Here is a 16203-nt window from a genome sequence, read left to right on the forward strand (position 1 = left end):
TCTGGTATTCCCATCTCTTTCAGAATTTTCCAGTTTGTTGTGATCCACACAGTCAAAGGCTTTGGCATAGTCAGTAAAGCAGAAATAGATGTTTTTCTGGAACTCTCTTGCTTTTTCTATGATCCAGCAGATGTTGGCAATTTGATCTCTGGTCCCTCTGCCTTTTTTAAAACCAGCTTGAACATCAGGAAGTTCACGGTTCACGTATTGCTGAAGTCTGGCTTGGAGAATTTTGAGCATTACTTTACTAGTATGTGAGATGCGTGCAATTGTGCGGTAATTTGAGCATGCTTTGGCATTGCCTTTCTTTGGAATTGGAATGAAAACTGACCTTTTCCAGTCCTGTGGCCACTGCTGAGTTTTCCAAATTTGCTGGCATATTGAGTGCAGCACTTTCACAGCATCATCTTTCAGAATTTGGAATAGCTCAACTGGAATTCCATCACCTCCACTAGCTTTGTTTGTAGTGATGCTTTCTAAGGCCCACTTGACTTCACACTCCAGGATGTCTGGCTCTAGGTCAGTGATCACACCATTGTGATTATCTGGGTCGTGAAGATCTTTTTTGTACAGTTCTTCTGTGTATTCTTGCCATAATCACTAAGAATTCTATAGACATATTATTATATACTTACACATGGAATTTTTAATGCTTTAAGTAGGTATTTCTTCTGGATATCCTTATTTAATAGACTAGGCATTTGAATTAAAAAATTGATTAACTCTGGTACACCCAAAGCTGAAAACCACTGACCTAGGCCATCCTCCACCATCCATAATAACACTGTCAGAGATTCCATATACATAATAACTCTATTAGTGACTATATATTACATATCAACATATGATATCATTACCTGTTTTAAAGTATGAAATTCATAATCCTTATTGCAAACATGGAAAACCATGTATTTTCATGTTCATTTAACAGATAAAGGAAAAAAGGCTCTAAAAAGTTAAGTAGCTTGAGCAAGGTCACAATCCCATGGGTGGAGGCTGCAGTCCATGGGATCGCTGAGAGGCGGACACGACTGAGCGACTTTCACTTGCACTCATTGGAGAAGGAACTGGCAACCCACTCTTGCCTGGAGAATCCCAGGTATTGGGGAGCCTGGTGGGCTGCCGTCTATGGGATCACACAGAGTCGGACACAACTGATGCGACTTAGCAGCAGCAGCAGCTCATGCCCCTAGGGCTTTTGTTGTAGCTCAGATGGTAAAGATTCTGTCTGTAATGCAGGAGGTCTGAGTTCAATCCTTGAGTCAGGAAGATCCCCTGGAGAAGGGAATGGCAAACCACTCCAGTATTCTTGCCTGGAGAATTCCATGGACAGAGAAGCCTGGCGGGCTACAGTCCATATGGTCGCAAATAGTCAGACATGACTGAGCGACTAACACTTTCATATTCATGACCCTAAGAAGGAAGCCACCTTGCCAACACCTTGATTTCAGGGTTCCAGAACCACAAGTCTTTCAATTTCTGTTGTTTAAGCTACCTAGTATGTAGTACTTTGTTATAGGAAACTAATACAGCAGGTGAGTGCCAGAGAATTAGACTCCAGGAGAGCAGCCAGATGGAGCTGATGTGTTCTGCCTAGGAAAAACAAAGACAGGGTTTGTGAGTCTCCAGGAAGACTGTCACTGAGCATGGTGTACAGTAGAACTCTGCCCCCTGAATCACTGAAGGGGTGTTTTGTCTGCGCCGCTGGCATCTGGTACTGCACCCAGCCTGAGGTCACTTATTCTCTCTGTTGTTATGTCAACCATGAAGGTCAGAGAATTCAGGGACTTGCTCTCTCCTGCCAAAGGACCACTATTTAGGTTCTTTATCCATCACCTATTACAACTAGGCTTGCCTTCTTAGTATTTTCATTCTAACATGAATAAGTCATAATTTTCTGCTTTTCCTTGATCTCAAGGTTGTAGTCTATTTCTTGCATGGTGACTCAGTGATAAAGAATCTGCCTGCCAATGCAGGAGACACAGGAGGCATGGGTTTGGTCCCTGGGTCAGGAAGATCCCCTGGAGAAGGAAATGGCAACCCACTCCAGTATTCCTGCCTGGGAAATCCCATGGACAGAGGAGCCCAGCGGGTCCATGGGGTCCCAAAAGAGTCAGATGTGACTTAGCAACAAAAGTGACTAATCAACAACATCAATTAGCAGGAACACCTCTGTGTATCTTGAGACATTGGTCACAGAGTTGTAGGACATGTTCACCAGCAGAATTGTTTTGGTTCTTTGTTATGCATAGAAAGGTGATATGTCTTCAGGCTCTGAGCCAGTCAAGGCACTTCTTTCATTACCTGACCTCAATCTCTTTGATTCTCTTCTGCCCATTCCACTCTCCCCAGTCACCTGTCCCCACATTCTTGGATATTCCTATGGGAGCTCACATGTCAGACCTCAGACTATTTATTTTATCATTATGATGATGACAGGACCATCACTTATTCATGCCTAGCTGCCTAAACAAAGAGAACAGACAACATGTACTCTTTTGTCTTGTGTCCATAAAGCACAGAAATAAGCTAAGGCATCATAGGGATCATTCACTGAGTTTTCCAAGGGGCCCTTAGCAACCAGGTGCCTATCTTCAAGGAGATGAAGTAATATTTACGATCTGTTTCTAAAGTTCTTGAAGAAGACTGCATTTGCATTATTTATGGACTGGAAAACAGAACAGTGGGGGACACAGAGGCAGGTGAGATTCTGAGAGTGTCACCGCAGCAGCCGGAACGTTGAAGATGGTGTTAATGATTTATTCTCTGCTCCCTTCCTGTCAACATGAATGCTGACAGAAATTCTGACCACTGTAACCTAGACGGCGTGGGCAATGTAAGTAGTAAGCACACTTGTGTCAAGATAATTTAAGACTTTTGCTAAATTAAAGAGAGAATGTTTTTCAACTCATCTTTCTTACTCAGTTATTGTTAGAAGAAAGCATAAAATCACAGGAACACTCCTAAAAAATCAGCGTGGTGTAGGCAAAGTTACAAAATGGCATAAGGCTGGAAAGTGAATATTGGCTCTGCCATTTTATTAAATTCTGTGAGATTGGGTAACTTCCTTAACTGCAGTTTTGAGGAAGGAAGCGAATGAAGACTGTACTGTAGATGGATAAGTTGTAAAAATAGATCCTCATTCCTTTTCCATTCTCAAGTTTTTACCTCTCTCTGAGGACACTGGAATGATGATAAATCTAAACATCCAAACAAAGTGAACATTGTCAGGAAAAACAAGAAATTACCACATTTTTATGCAGAAGACAATTTAGGAGTTTTCTAAATTTTCACATGCTGACTTAGATGCAATGCCCATCGGCACTTCTATCCTCTTTTCATACTTAATCTTCATCTTCGTCTCAACTAGATTAAATCTCTATGAAGGCATATTTTAAAATTTTTATTGTTATTGGGTTTTTTTGAGGAATTTTTTTCCTGAACCCTTCTTTGGGAGGTTAAGATTCTTAGAACTTATCGTGGGTGTGCACTAAGTCACTTTAGTCGTGTCTGACTCTGTGTGACCCTATGGGCTGTAGCCCACCAGGCTCCTCTGTCCATGGGATTCTCCAGGCAAGGATACTGGAGTGGGTTGCATGCCCTGCTCCAGGGGATCTTCCTGACCCAAGGATTGAACTAATGTCTCTTATATCTCTTGCATTGGCAGACGAGTTCTTTAGCACTAACGCCACCTGGGAAGCCCCTTAGAACTCATCACCTGCTTCTAAATGCTTCAGGTAGTCCCATGCTTTCTCCTTTTTCGGTAACTATTCCCTTCTCTTTCTAAAAAAACAAAAATACAGCAAAATAACATAAAAGTGAATACATGCTATGCTCCAAATATCTTAAATAACATTATCTCTGAGTCTTGCTAGATAGTTGGTTTATTAATTCAATTAAGATATTCATATAATTTGTATAATAACAATATAATTAAAGCAGTAATTATATAAGCAATATAATTAAATTGTCTTATTCATTTATCTCACTGTTTTCATCTGTTGTCCTGTGTAATTAATGTTATCGATCCTCAGTTAACTTTGGGAAACTTAAAGCCCTAAGGCAGGCAGATATATTCTGAGCAGTGGAAGTGAATGATTGTCAACTTGTGAATGGAAGTGGGTGGGTTCCACGTTCAGTGTGGAATAGAAGGGAGAGATGGTATCCAGTCAATTAAGTCTTGTAACAGGAAAGTACCTGTCTGATCCAGGCAGCCCCTGAGGCTGCTGACTAATACATGATTTGTATTAACTTTGTTCTATCAGACTGGCCAGGAGCCCTGCCTGAGGGCCTTTGAGGCATCAAAGCCCACCTGTGTTGGTGGTTCACAAGTGAGAATATGACAGGATATTCCGGAACTTTAGAGTTAGAGTCAATTCTCTGGGTTTCAGCCCTGATTCTGCCATATATGATCAGATAAGCATTTATGTCTTCATGGGTATAATGATGCTAACCCCATCTCACAGGATTTTTTTGGGATTAAACTCTGGGGAAAATAACAAAGGCCTAGCATTGGAACCAGCGTTATGGTAACTGATCAATAAATATTCATCTTCTCTGGATCTCATATTTCTAACTGTGTTACTTTCCAAAGCTGTGAAGGTACCTAGTAATGGCATGGGTGGAAAGTTAATCTGCAAGGCTGCCTGGTGTGTTATTTAAGTGTGAAAGGCAAAGAGGAGACAAGGATGACTCCAGGGTTTTGGTTCACTCAACTGGAAGGAGAATTGTTAACACTGAAATGAAGAAGATTGTGGGTACAGCAGGTTTGGGATTAGGGAGAAGGGAAGATTGGATGCTCCTCTTCAGACATGGAGGTGGAGATATCTATTAGGCTTCCCTGGTGGCTCAGAAAGTAAAGAATCTGCCTGCCAAGGCAGGTGACCCAGGTTCGATCCCTGGGTCAGGAAGATCCCCCGGGGAAAGAAATGGCAATCCACTGGAGACTGAATGAAGATGACTGGAGAAGTCTATGGACAGAGGAGCCTGGCAGGCTACAGTCCACAGGGTTGCAAAGCAACCTGCTCCGTTAGTGACTGAGCAGTTAATACACACGGTGACATGCAAGATGTTGAGTAGACAACCATAAGAAAATTTTCAGAGCCTCCTCAACATACTCCTGTGTCTCATATACAGCAGATCAGCTCTGCCAACAGGCTGGTGCTCAGCACAGTTACACCAGATGAAAGCTAGTCACCTTCCCCATTTCTAAAATCAACTAGTTTCTGGTTTCATTTCCAGAAGAAATCTCAATAAACAGATGAGCAAGTTGTTGTTCAGTCTCTTAGTCGTGTCTCACTCTGTGACCCCATGGACTGCAGCACGCCAGGCTTCCCTGTCCTTCACTATCTCCCTGAGTTTGCTCAAACTCATGTCCATTGAGTCGGTGATGCCATTCAACCATCTTGTCCTCTGTCTTCCCCTTCTCCTGCCTTCTATCTTTCCCAGCATCAGGGTCTTTTACAATGAGTATTCTTGGAACAAGAGACTTGGATATTCTCCAGAAAGCATAAGTATCGCTTACAAGATCTTTAGATGTAGGTTTACATAGAATCCACCAGCCACCAGCCATCTTCCCTGATGGCTCAGATGGTAAAGCATCTGCCTACAATGCAGGAGACCCAGGTTCGACCCCTGGGTTGGGAAGATCTCCTGGAGAAGGAAATGGCAACCCACTTCGGTACTCTTGCCTTGAAAATCCCATGGACGGAGCGTTGTAGGCGACAGTCCACGGGGTCGCAAAGAGTCGGACACGACTGAGTGACTCTACTTTCACTTTCACTTTACATAGAATATTGCAATGACCTAGTCACTGTAAGGAATGTCTTCCCATTGCTGGAGTTAAATTTACGTGTAGGTTAAAATGAAAGAGGAGACTGAAAAAGTTGGCTCAAAGCTCAACATTCAGAAAACTAAGATCCTGCATCTGGTCACATCACTTCATGGGAAATAGATGGGGAAACAGTGGCTGACTTTATTTTTCTGGGCTCCAAAATCACTGCAGATGGTGACTGCAGCTATGAAATTAAAAGACACTTACTCCTTAGAAGGAAAGTTATGACCAACCTAGACAGTATATTAAAAAACAGAGACATTTCTTTGCCAATAAAGGTCCATCTAGTCAAGGCTATGGTTTTTCCTGTGGTCATGTATGGATGTGAGAGTTGGACTGTGAAGAAAGCTGAGTGCCACAGAATTGATGTTTTTGAATTGTGGTGTTGGAGAAGACTCTTGAGAGTCCCTTGGACTGCAAGGAGATCCAACCAGTCCATTCTAAAGGAGATCAGTCCTGGGTGTTCATTGGAAGGACTGATGCTGAAGCTGAAACTCCAATACTTTGGCCACCTCATGCAAAGAGTTGACTCACTGGAAAAGACTCTGATGCTGGAAGGGATTGGGGGCAGGAGGAGAAGGGGACGACAGAGGATGAGACGGCTGGATGGCATCACTGACTCAATGGACATGAGTTTGGGTAAACTCCAGGAGTTGGTGATGGACAGGGAGGCCTGGCGTGCTGAGATTCATGGGGTCGCAAAGAGTCAGACACGACTGAGAGGCTGAACTGAACTGAACTGATATACTGACCATCAGAATACCACAGTTAGTACCTCAAAGATCTCAATTTTACTTGATTCAAATATTTGGCTAAACTAACATGATATATGTTCAAAAAATATTAAGGGAATGAATAATGAGATACATGTGTCTTTTTCAATTTTGGTTTCCTCAGGGTATATGCCTAGTGGTGGGATTGCTGAGTCATATGGTGGTTTTATTCCTAGTTTTTTAAGGAGTCTCCACACCATCTTCCATAGTGGCTGTATCAATTTATATTCCCACCAATAGTGTAAGAGCATTCCCTTTTCTCCACACTCTCTCCAGCATTTATTGTTGTACAGTTCAGGAAACTCAAACAGGAGCTCTGTTTCAACCTTGAGGGGTGGGATGGGGAAGGAGATGGGAGGGAGGTTCAAAAGGGAGGGGATATGTGTATACCCATGGCTGATTCATGTTGAGGTTTGGCAGAAAACAGCAAAATTCTATAAAACAATTATTGCTCTATAAAAAAAAATAAATTAATTTTTTTAAAACAGAAAAAAAAAATCAGACCCTCTGAGAATCCAAATGCTAAACCCTTGTTTCTAAGACAATTGGAGCAAATAAACAACTAAAAGGAAAGATTTTTTTTTAAAAAGGGAAAAGTGTAATCTTGTCATTTCATTACAGTTTTATTACATTTTACTTCACTGCTTTTATTTTGTGTTTTTTTTTATATTATTTTCCACTCCTTTCCAATTTTATATAAAGACATTGATTAGGATATTTTCCGGTTATAGGACTCTACTTTCCTTTGGGGGAAAGTGGAGCAGGATCTAGCACACAGAAATAGAGATATTTGGAGCTAACAATGCAGATAAAAATAGAACTGATTCACAGTGAAACATTATTCTGTTTAATAATTTAAAAAAATAGATGAATGATATATTGTCCTGAGTGTTACTTCTGCCAGTAATAGCACTGATTCATGAGGGTTTTATGTTTGTGTGCTTTGGCTCTTTATTTTATTTTATATTTTCACTGTTTACTTTTTTATTTTGAGGACTACCCAAAACACTTTATTCATACACAATCTTATTTTATTCTCAATTTTATATTCACAGTACGTATAGATAAAATAAAGCCCCTTATAATAGCCTAAGCCATACTGCAACTTGAAATACCTAATCATTCATCATATCCCCTACAAATTCCTAATATCCCTCCAACTGGTCAAAAGCCTTAGATAAATTGTACCTTCTTCTATATTTTTAAAAATTAAATATTTGAAGTGTTCACTCTTAGAAACACGGGGACTGATTACAGACTACCTACAGATACAGGTGATATTTTTTCAAAGAGACAATTAATAACAATGAGAAAGAGTAGCCAAAAACAACTATGGAATTTAGGGCACTCTTTCAGAGGCAAAGAAAGACCGTTGTCAATAAATGCATGCAGTAGCCAGAGAAACAACTTCAGTGATATGCAAAAGTATTTGACTGTGCGTCCCTATTAACAAAAAATGTTTTAAATTGTCCTCCCATTAAATTGGTTCAGTGGGTAAAGAATCTGCCTGCAATACAGGAGATGCAGGAGACAGGAGTTCAATCCCTGGATTGGGAAGATCCTCTGGAGGAGGGCATGGATACTCACTCCAGTATTCTTGCCTGGAGAATCCCATGGACAGAGGAGCCTGGTGGGCTACAGTCCATGGGGTTGCAAAGAGTTGAATATAACTGAAGTTACTAAATACATAAATACACAAATGTATGTATTTATAATACATACACACTTGTACTGATATACCGTATATCATAAAATATACACAAAGCAAAATAAATGTAAATTTATGTAAATATGACACATCCTAATAATTTCATCCTGTGTCCTAATGGATCACTTTTGTCCCTGGGATGCAGGCACCCCATTTGAAAGACCACCGAACACAGCAGTTCAGTGCTCCAGAAACTTTTCAGCTAAAGGCAGCCTGTCTGTCTCGGTCTCCGTTGTGTTTCTGCAGTGGATTGCTGCCTTGCTCCACCAAATACAAAACCCCTGCAGTCTGCTCTTGTCACAGAGGCCTGAACACGACCACCCCAAGCTGTCAGTCTGAGACTGGAGACAGGGAGGCGTCATGTAAGTTTCAAGGGTTGGAAGGGAATAAATACCATAGTCCCAACTGGCTCCTGCCAAGTGCAGAATATGCCAAACCTTTTTTGTAGGGCCTTTGAATGATTTGAATGAGTGTTCATCCCTGCCAACAGCAATATAAAAATTGCCCCTCTCAGAAGCAGTGCTTTGATGTTTGCCCAAGGCATTCTCTTTTCCCAGGCAGGCATTTCCCCTTAACTTTCTGCCAGCTGCTGGCAGTCTTATGACCGCTTATACCCGCTTCTAGATCCATGTTACTTGGTTGTTTCCCGTCATGGGCTTCTTACACAGTTTGCACTCTTCTCATACAGTGTGTGTTTCCGTTCACATATACGCACATACAATCATGCTGTTCAAGAAAAACTAAAGTCTGAGTTGACACTTGGAGAAGGAAATAAATAATTATGACTTTGTTTTAAACAGATGGACAGCCTAGATAACTGGTGATTAAATAATTCAATTTTCATTCATAAGATGAGCATATATACCCAGTTATTGGCAAGGCATCACATCCCTGATCACAGGACAATGCCATGGTTAGTCATTCATTGTGTACATTTTATGATTGTACATCATTAATGATTTGAGTGGTAGATGGTAGATCTAATCAGCTGAGCTGAAATCAAAGACCATAAAAATGAACCGTTGTAGATGGTGTGGTTCCCAGATAAAACAAGTAGAGGCCCCTCATGAATACCCTGAAAGAGAAGGAACACTCCAGATCATAAATCAGGGTCTTGTTTACGTTTGAGTATATGCAGGATAATCATTTACTGGCTTATCCAGCATTATTAATGGTTTTCAGCAAAGTACATCCTTTTACTACCTGCTATGAAACTTATCATGATAAAAATTAGGTATGTTGTGGAAACACATTGTCAAGTTATAAGAAATGACCGCTGGTTTTCTATCCCAATAGCACATTCAAAAATGATCATTATTGACAATTTAAATGTTAATGTAACTTTGATTAAAATACTTGAATTTTTCCCCTTGATTAAAGCCTTTGGCTAGTTTTTGCTTTTTTCCAAATTATAAATTCCATCAGAGCATCTTTCAAGGATAAGTAAAGAAGGAATTTTTAAAAATTAAGTTAAAAAATTAGATTTGACTCACTATGTTGGCACATAAGGGTATTCGAGATAGTTAGTTTAGTATCCTGGCATATACAGAAATGTATTATGTACTATTTAATATGAGTACCGTATGTGTGTTTAAATCTTCAATGTTCATGTTGCAGATCTGTGAGGTTTAATTATCATACATATTCACACCACTTGTCTCACAAACACTGAAAGATAAGCTATATAAAGGTACTTATATATCTGTTTCCAATTCCCTTTGAAGACTAAGAAAATTCTAAAAAAGAATGAAAATTGCTTCACAGAACTTTCGAGTTTAAATAGCACTTGAGCACCAATCCATTTATTTTGTGGTTGAGGAACTTGAGTCTGGTTTCAATGACTCACAGCTAGTCGATGGCCAAGTCAAGAGTAGGAGGGAGAAGGTCTGACGCTTTCCCATTCTCTTTAGTCTTCAACCAGAAATGGGCATACTTGTGGCTCCCTTCAATTTTAAAGTTTAATGAAGACTAAAAAATAGTTAAGATTTCCTTGGTATAGTTGATTCACTATGTGTATACTCAAGTTCACTATAGAAAGCTGTAGAGTAGTTTATTACACTGACAATAGAGTCATTTGTTGGGTTTATATTTATTCTAAATAGTACAGATTTCCTAGAGCTTCCATGGTGGCTCAGTGGTGACGAATCTGCCTGCTAATGCAGGAGACTTGGGTTTGACCTTTGGGTCAAGAAGATCTCCTGGAGAGGAAATGGCAACCCACTCCAGGATTCTTGCCTGGAAAATCCCACGGACAGAGGAGCCTGGTGGGCTATAGTCTACAGGGTTGCAAAAGATTCGGACATGACTAAAACAACATCAACAGATGTCCTAACGGGTTGTACCTTTCCAGTCATGTATGCTCTATCAACCAGACTATCTAAATTATGTTTACTATGTAAAATACAAATCTGAACTCTTATCCCCCTATTCTTCAGTGGACTTTCATTTTTGACACGTCAAGGACTAAGTTCCTTCATTCAGCCCTGTCCATACCTTCAGCCTCATCTCTTGCACTCTGCCTCTGTCTGTATCTTCCAGCTAATTGTGGCTTCCACACATCACATATGGCTTATTGATTCTGTGCATTTGTTTCTGCTTTCCCCTCTGCATGTAACATTCTCTTCACTATCAGCTCAGCCCCATTCCACTCTACAGACTCATTCTCCCCTCCCTCAGCCCTACCTTCTCCACTGACTGGCTCATACATAAGGCTCAGCACTCAGGTGACACTTTCCTTATGAAACTGTCTTTGACACTCCCTCCATTTCCATTTCTGAGATTAAGTATCGCTTCTCCATGACTCTCTACTTCTCTCTGCATATTTAATCACTGGTCTTGGACAGATCATTATAACACACTGTGTTATATTTCTGCTTCAGCTAGTTTACTGTGAGTTCCTTGAGGGAAGGACTATTTAACAAGCATAGGATCTGATATATTGTAAGAGCTCAGTATAAACTCAACAAATGTCATCATGTTGATTAAATAATTAAACACTAAGTGAGTTAATATGTGAATAGAACAGTGCTTGGTGTGCAGAACATGAAAAATGCCAAGTAATGAATGAATGAATAAATGAAAAGATCTGCTCTAATCCTATATTCTTCTGACTGGTGAACATCCTGCTTCAATAGGAGTCAGGTGGTAGGTGGATGCTGACTGGAATTTGCAAGAAGAATCGGGAAACTTTCTGATTGGGGCAACTTATATGAAGAATTTTCAAGAATGGGAATATTATTTATTTATGGCCGTGCCAGGTCTTCACTGACGTGTGGCTTCTCTCTGGTTGTGGAGAGCAGGGGCTAGTCTTAGTTGCGGTGTGCGGGCTTCTCATTGTAGTGGCTTCTCTTGTTGCAGAGCATGGACTCTAGAGTGCACGGGCTTCTGTAGTTGCTGTTGGTGGGCTCAATAGTTGTGGTTCTTGGGCTTAGTTGCTCCATGGCATGCAGGATCTTCCTGGACCAGGGATGAAACCCACTCCTTCCACATTGGCAGGCAGATTCTTTACCACTGAGCCACCAGGGAAACCTCAAGAATGGGCATGTTTTTAAATTGGCCTTGCAGACAGTACTAAGAGAGAACTACAGAAAAAATTGTCAGTCTCACCAAGAGTTTCTTGAAGGCTTTTTCAGTGTACAAAGAAAATGCTATGCTGGTATTACTTCAAGGTGGATCTTCTTCCTAACTCCTTGGCATTCATAAAGCCTTACTTTAGTTCATGACTTTAGGTTTTATGCCTAATATATCCACTAGGTGTCAAACTTTTATATATAGTGTGCCTCATTGCGATAGTATTGCTGGCTTAGACAAATAAAAAAATTCACTTCCTTCTTGGCTTGAGTGAACACTGCTGTTTTCTGTGTGTGGGTTGCATAGTCAACCAACTTCCTGTCATAATTTGGGGACTAGGAATAAATCATACTATTTAAGAAGAGTAGTTTTTCTCTTGTCTTTCCTCCAATCTCACTAGAAATGGGTTACTCTAACATTGGCAACTCAAAGACAAAACTCATTTGAGGAGTGGTTTACATAGGTTACTATCTAAAATCAGGTGAACTCAATCCTTTCTTGTCCTGATTTAATTTTTTCTATTTTATTTTTGTTATAATCTGTGGCATGCTGTGAAGTCGGTAGATTCATGAACCTTCACTTCACCTTAAGCTACATTAAATTTTTATGAATAATTAAAATTAATATTTGTATAGTCTTTTATAGTTGACAGAATATTTTCATAAGCATTGTGCTATCTGATCCTTGCAATACTCCAATCAGTTGGATAAGGAACAGTAATTTTATTACATTCATTTTATAGTTGAAGAAATTAAGCCTTCAGTGGTTAAGTGACTTTCTCAAGGTTATATAAATAGAATGTTAGCAGGGCTAAAATGAAAGTCCTATATTTGAAATAAGATATCTGCAATCCTACTCTCTTGAAATACACTTGCAATATCAGCTTATATCAATTTTTGAAATCCTTTAAGTCACCCTAAGAAATATTTTTTATGTATATCTTCATAAATTGATTGATTCTCAGAGATAAGAGTTCAGGGAATACTCTAGGGTAATTCACAACTTCTGGGAAATAAATACTGATCTCTTAATTATATTTTTACCACATGGATTATTAAAAAGTTAATCTCTAAGTAAAATTAAAATTCAGCCTGATATATGATGAATCTCCCATGGTTACCCTTTGGATATAACAGAGAACTGAAACATTTCTGTGTTTTGGAGAGGAAAAATCTTCTCCATTTTCCTTTTTCTATTTTCCTTCTCCTTAGTCTCATGCCAGATTTCATTCCAAATCTATGCTGACGTTTATCTCATTTCTGCATGACCACTGTGGATTTCTTTATGTCACATGTGGGTTACATCATGCCCTGCCTCTGGTTAGGTATTCCTGATTTCCCTTTGTGCTTTGTAATCAAATTGTTCATATCAGTGATATGCAGAAAAATGTAGAAACTGCCAGGCAGGAGGGTAGGGGAGATATAGGGGTATATTATATTCAGAGAAAGCAAATATAAGGAGAGCAGACTGCCATTTGGAAACAATGTAAAGACAGTAAAACAAATTTTATTGTATAAAATAAAAATAGAACAAAGAATGGGAAGAGAAGTAGCAATATTTTTTCACTTTTAAGACTCTACATGAAATGGTATAATATTACTTAAAAGTTTACTTTGAAAATTTAAATATATATATTATAGCCCCCCTAAAGTGAGTGACAGAGAAGGCAATGGCACCCCACTCCAGTACTCTTGACTGGAAAATCCCATGGACGGAGGAGCCTGGTAGGCTGCAGTCCATGGGGTCACTAAGAGTCCGACACGACCGAGCGACTTCACATTCACTTTTCCCTTTCATGCACTGGAGAAGGAAATGGCAACCCACTCCAGTGTTTTTGCCTGGAGAATCCCGGGGATGGGGGAGCCTGGTGGGCTGCCGTCTGTGGGGTCACACAGAGTCGGACACGACTGAAGTGACTTAGCAGCAGCAGCAGCAGCAGCAGCAGCAAAGTGAGTGAGTGAGTGAGTGAATGAATGAAAGTCACTCAGTTGTGTCCAACTCTTTGCTACCCCATGGACTCACAGACAGAGAACCCCACCAATCTCCTCTGTCCATGGAATTCTTCAGGCAGGAATACTGGAATGGATTGCCATTTTCTTCTTCAGGGGGTCTTCCCAACCCAGGGATTGAACTTGGGTCTCCTGCATTATAGGCAGATTCTTTACCATCCAAGCCACCAGGGAAGCCCAACCCCCTAAAGCAACCAGCTAAAAAAAGAACAATTAGTTATAGCTAATAAGCCAAAAAATGAGAAAAAATAGAACCATAAAAATTAATCAAAAGAAGGTAGAAAAAGAGAGAAAAGGGGAAAAAAGCCTGACAAAAGAGTAAATAAAACATCATTCTGTTGGAATTAGAACCATCCTTGTCAATTAGTTCAGTTTGGTTCAGTCACTCAGTTGTGTCTGAATCTTTGCGACCCCATGGATTGCAGTACACCAGGCTTCCCTGTCCATCATCAACTCCCAGAGCTTACTCAAACTCATGCCCATAGACGCAGTGATGCCATTCAACCATCTCCTCCTCTGTCAATAACCATCTCATCCATGTCAATAATCACATTAAATGTTAATAAGCTAGACACGATTAAGAAGTAGAAATTGTTAGATTATATTACAAAACAAGATTGGAATATATGCTTTCCATAAGAAATTCACTTTAGATATAAAGACATAAATAAGTTAAAAGTAAAAAATATGTACAAAGAGATATCTTACAAAATGCTAAAAAATAAAAGCACTAGGGTGGTATATTAACATAAGGCAAATTAGATGTCAGAGAAAACTTTTCAACATCCCTCTCTCAGTATAAGCATACCTTGGTGATATGCTGGTTTGGCTCTGAATTTTTGCAATAAATAAATATTGCAATAAAGCAAGTCACAGATTCTTTAGTTTCCTAGTGTATATAAACATTTTTTGATTCTCTATGTATTTACTTTTAAAACTTATTTTAATTTATTTTAATTGGAGAATAATTACTTTACAGTATTGTGATGGTTTTTGCCATACATCAACATGAATTGGCCAAGGGTATATATGTGTCCCCCATCCTGAACTTCCTTCCCACATCCCTTCCCACACTATCCCTCTGAGTTGTCCCAGAGCCCTGGCTTTGGGTGCCCTGTTTCATGCATTGAATTTGCACTGGTCATTTAGTTTACAAAAGGTAATGTGCATGTTTCAATGCTATTCTCTCAAATCATCAAAAATGTTATGTTTATATCATACTGTAGAATATTAAGTATGAATAGCATTATGTCTGAAAAATAATGTTATCTACCTTAATTAAATAATACTTTATTGCTATGTGTTCTAACAAACATCTAAGCCTTCAGTGCATCATAATCTTTTTGCTGGTAGAGGGTCTTTCTTCAGTGTTGATGACTGCTGACTGATGAGAATTTTGGTTGCTGAAGGCTTGGGTGGCTATGGTAATTTCTAAAAATAAGAGAGCAATGAAGCTTTCTGCATCTATTAACTCTTCCTCGCATGAACTATTTTGTAGCAATGCTGTTTGATGGCATTTTGCCTACAGAAGAACTTCTTTCAAAATTAGAATCAATCCTCTAAAACTATACCACTGCTTTACTCATTAAGATTATGTAATAGTCTAAATACTTAGTTGTCATTTCAACAGTCTTGGCAGCATCATCACTAGTAGTTTCCATCTCAAGGAACCACTTTCTTTGCTTACCTAGAAGAAGCAACTCCTCATTTGTTTAAGTTTTATCATGAGATCGCAGCAAGTTACATCTTCAGACTCCACTTATAATTTTAGTTTTCTTGATATTTCCATAACTTCTGCAGTTGCTTTCTCCATTGAAGTCTTGAATCCCTTAACCTCATTTATGAGGGTTGGAATCAACTTCTTCTGCACTACTGTTCCTGTTCACTGCTTCCCATGAATCATGAGGGTTATTTTTTTCATTTTTATCTAAAGAGTTTTCTATTAATACATCAAATAACCAAGACAATTAGTTGCATATGACAGTGCATTTTTATCTCACTAATACATGGTGATTTTATAAAATTCCAGTTTCATTATTTTGGTGGCATCTAAAATTATATTGAATTTTTTTTTGTTTTCATATTTTTCTACTAGCATTTTCTATCCACTACCATTCTTTCTTAATTTATTTTTGATTGAAGGATAATTACAATATTGTGTTGGTTTCTTGCATACATCAGTATAAATCAACCATAAGTATACATATGTCTCCTCCTTGAATCTCCCTCCCACCTCTCACCCCATCCCACCCCTCTAGGTTGTCACAGAGCATGAGTGTTCTGAATGGCATCTACAATCGTGAATCCTTT

At 39.3% G+C, this 16203-nt stretch overlaps 1 non-coding gene across 1 annotated transcript; it reads left to right on the forward strand.

The window, feature by feature from the left end:
• The first annotated feature begins 5574 nt into the window (after positions 1–5574).
• TRNAC-ACA (transfer RNA cysteine (anticodon ACA)) lies at positions 5575–5646 on the forward strand. The gene has a single exon. It is a non-coding gene; the product is annotated as a tRNA-Cys (tRNA).
• The last annotated feature ends 10557 nt before the right edge of the window (positions 5647–16203 follow it).

This window comes from Bos mutus, chromosome 16, assembly GCF_027580195.1.
Source record: "Bos mutus isolate GX-2022 chromosome 16, NWIPB_WYAK_1.1, whole genome shotgun sequence".
Classification (NCBI taxonomy): domain Eukaryota; kingdom Metazoa; phylum Chordata; class Mammalia; order Artiodactyla; family Bovidae; genus Bos; species Bos mutus.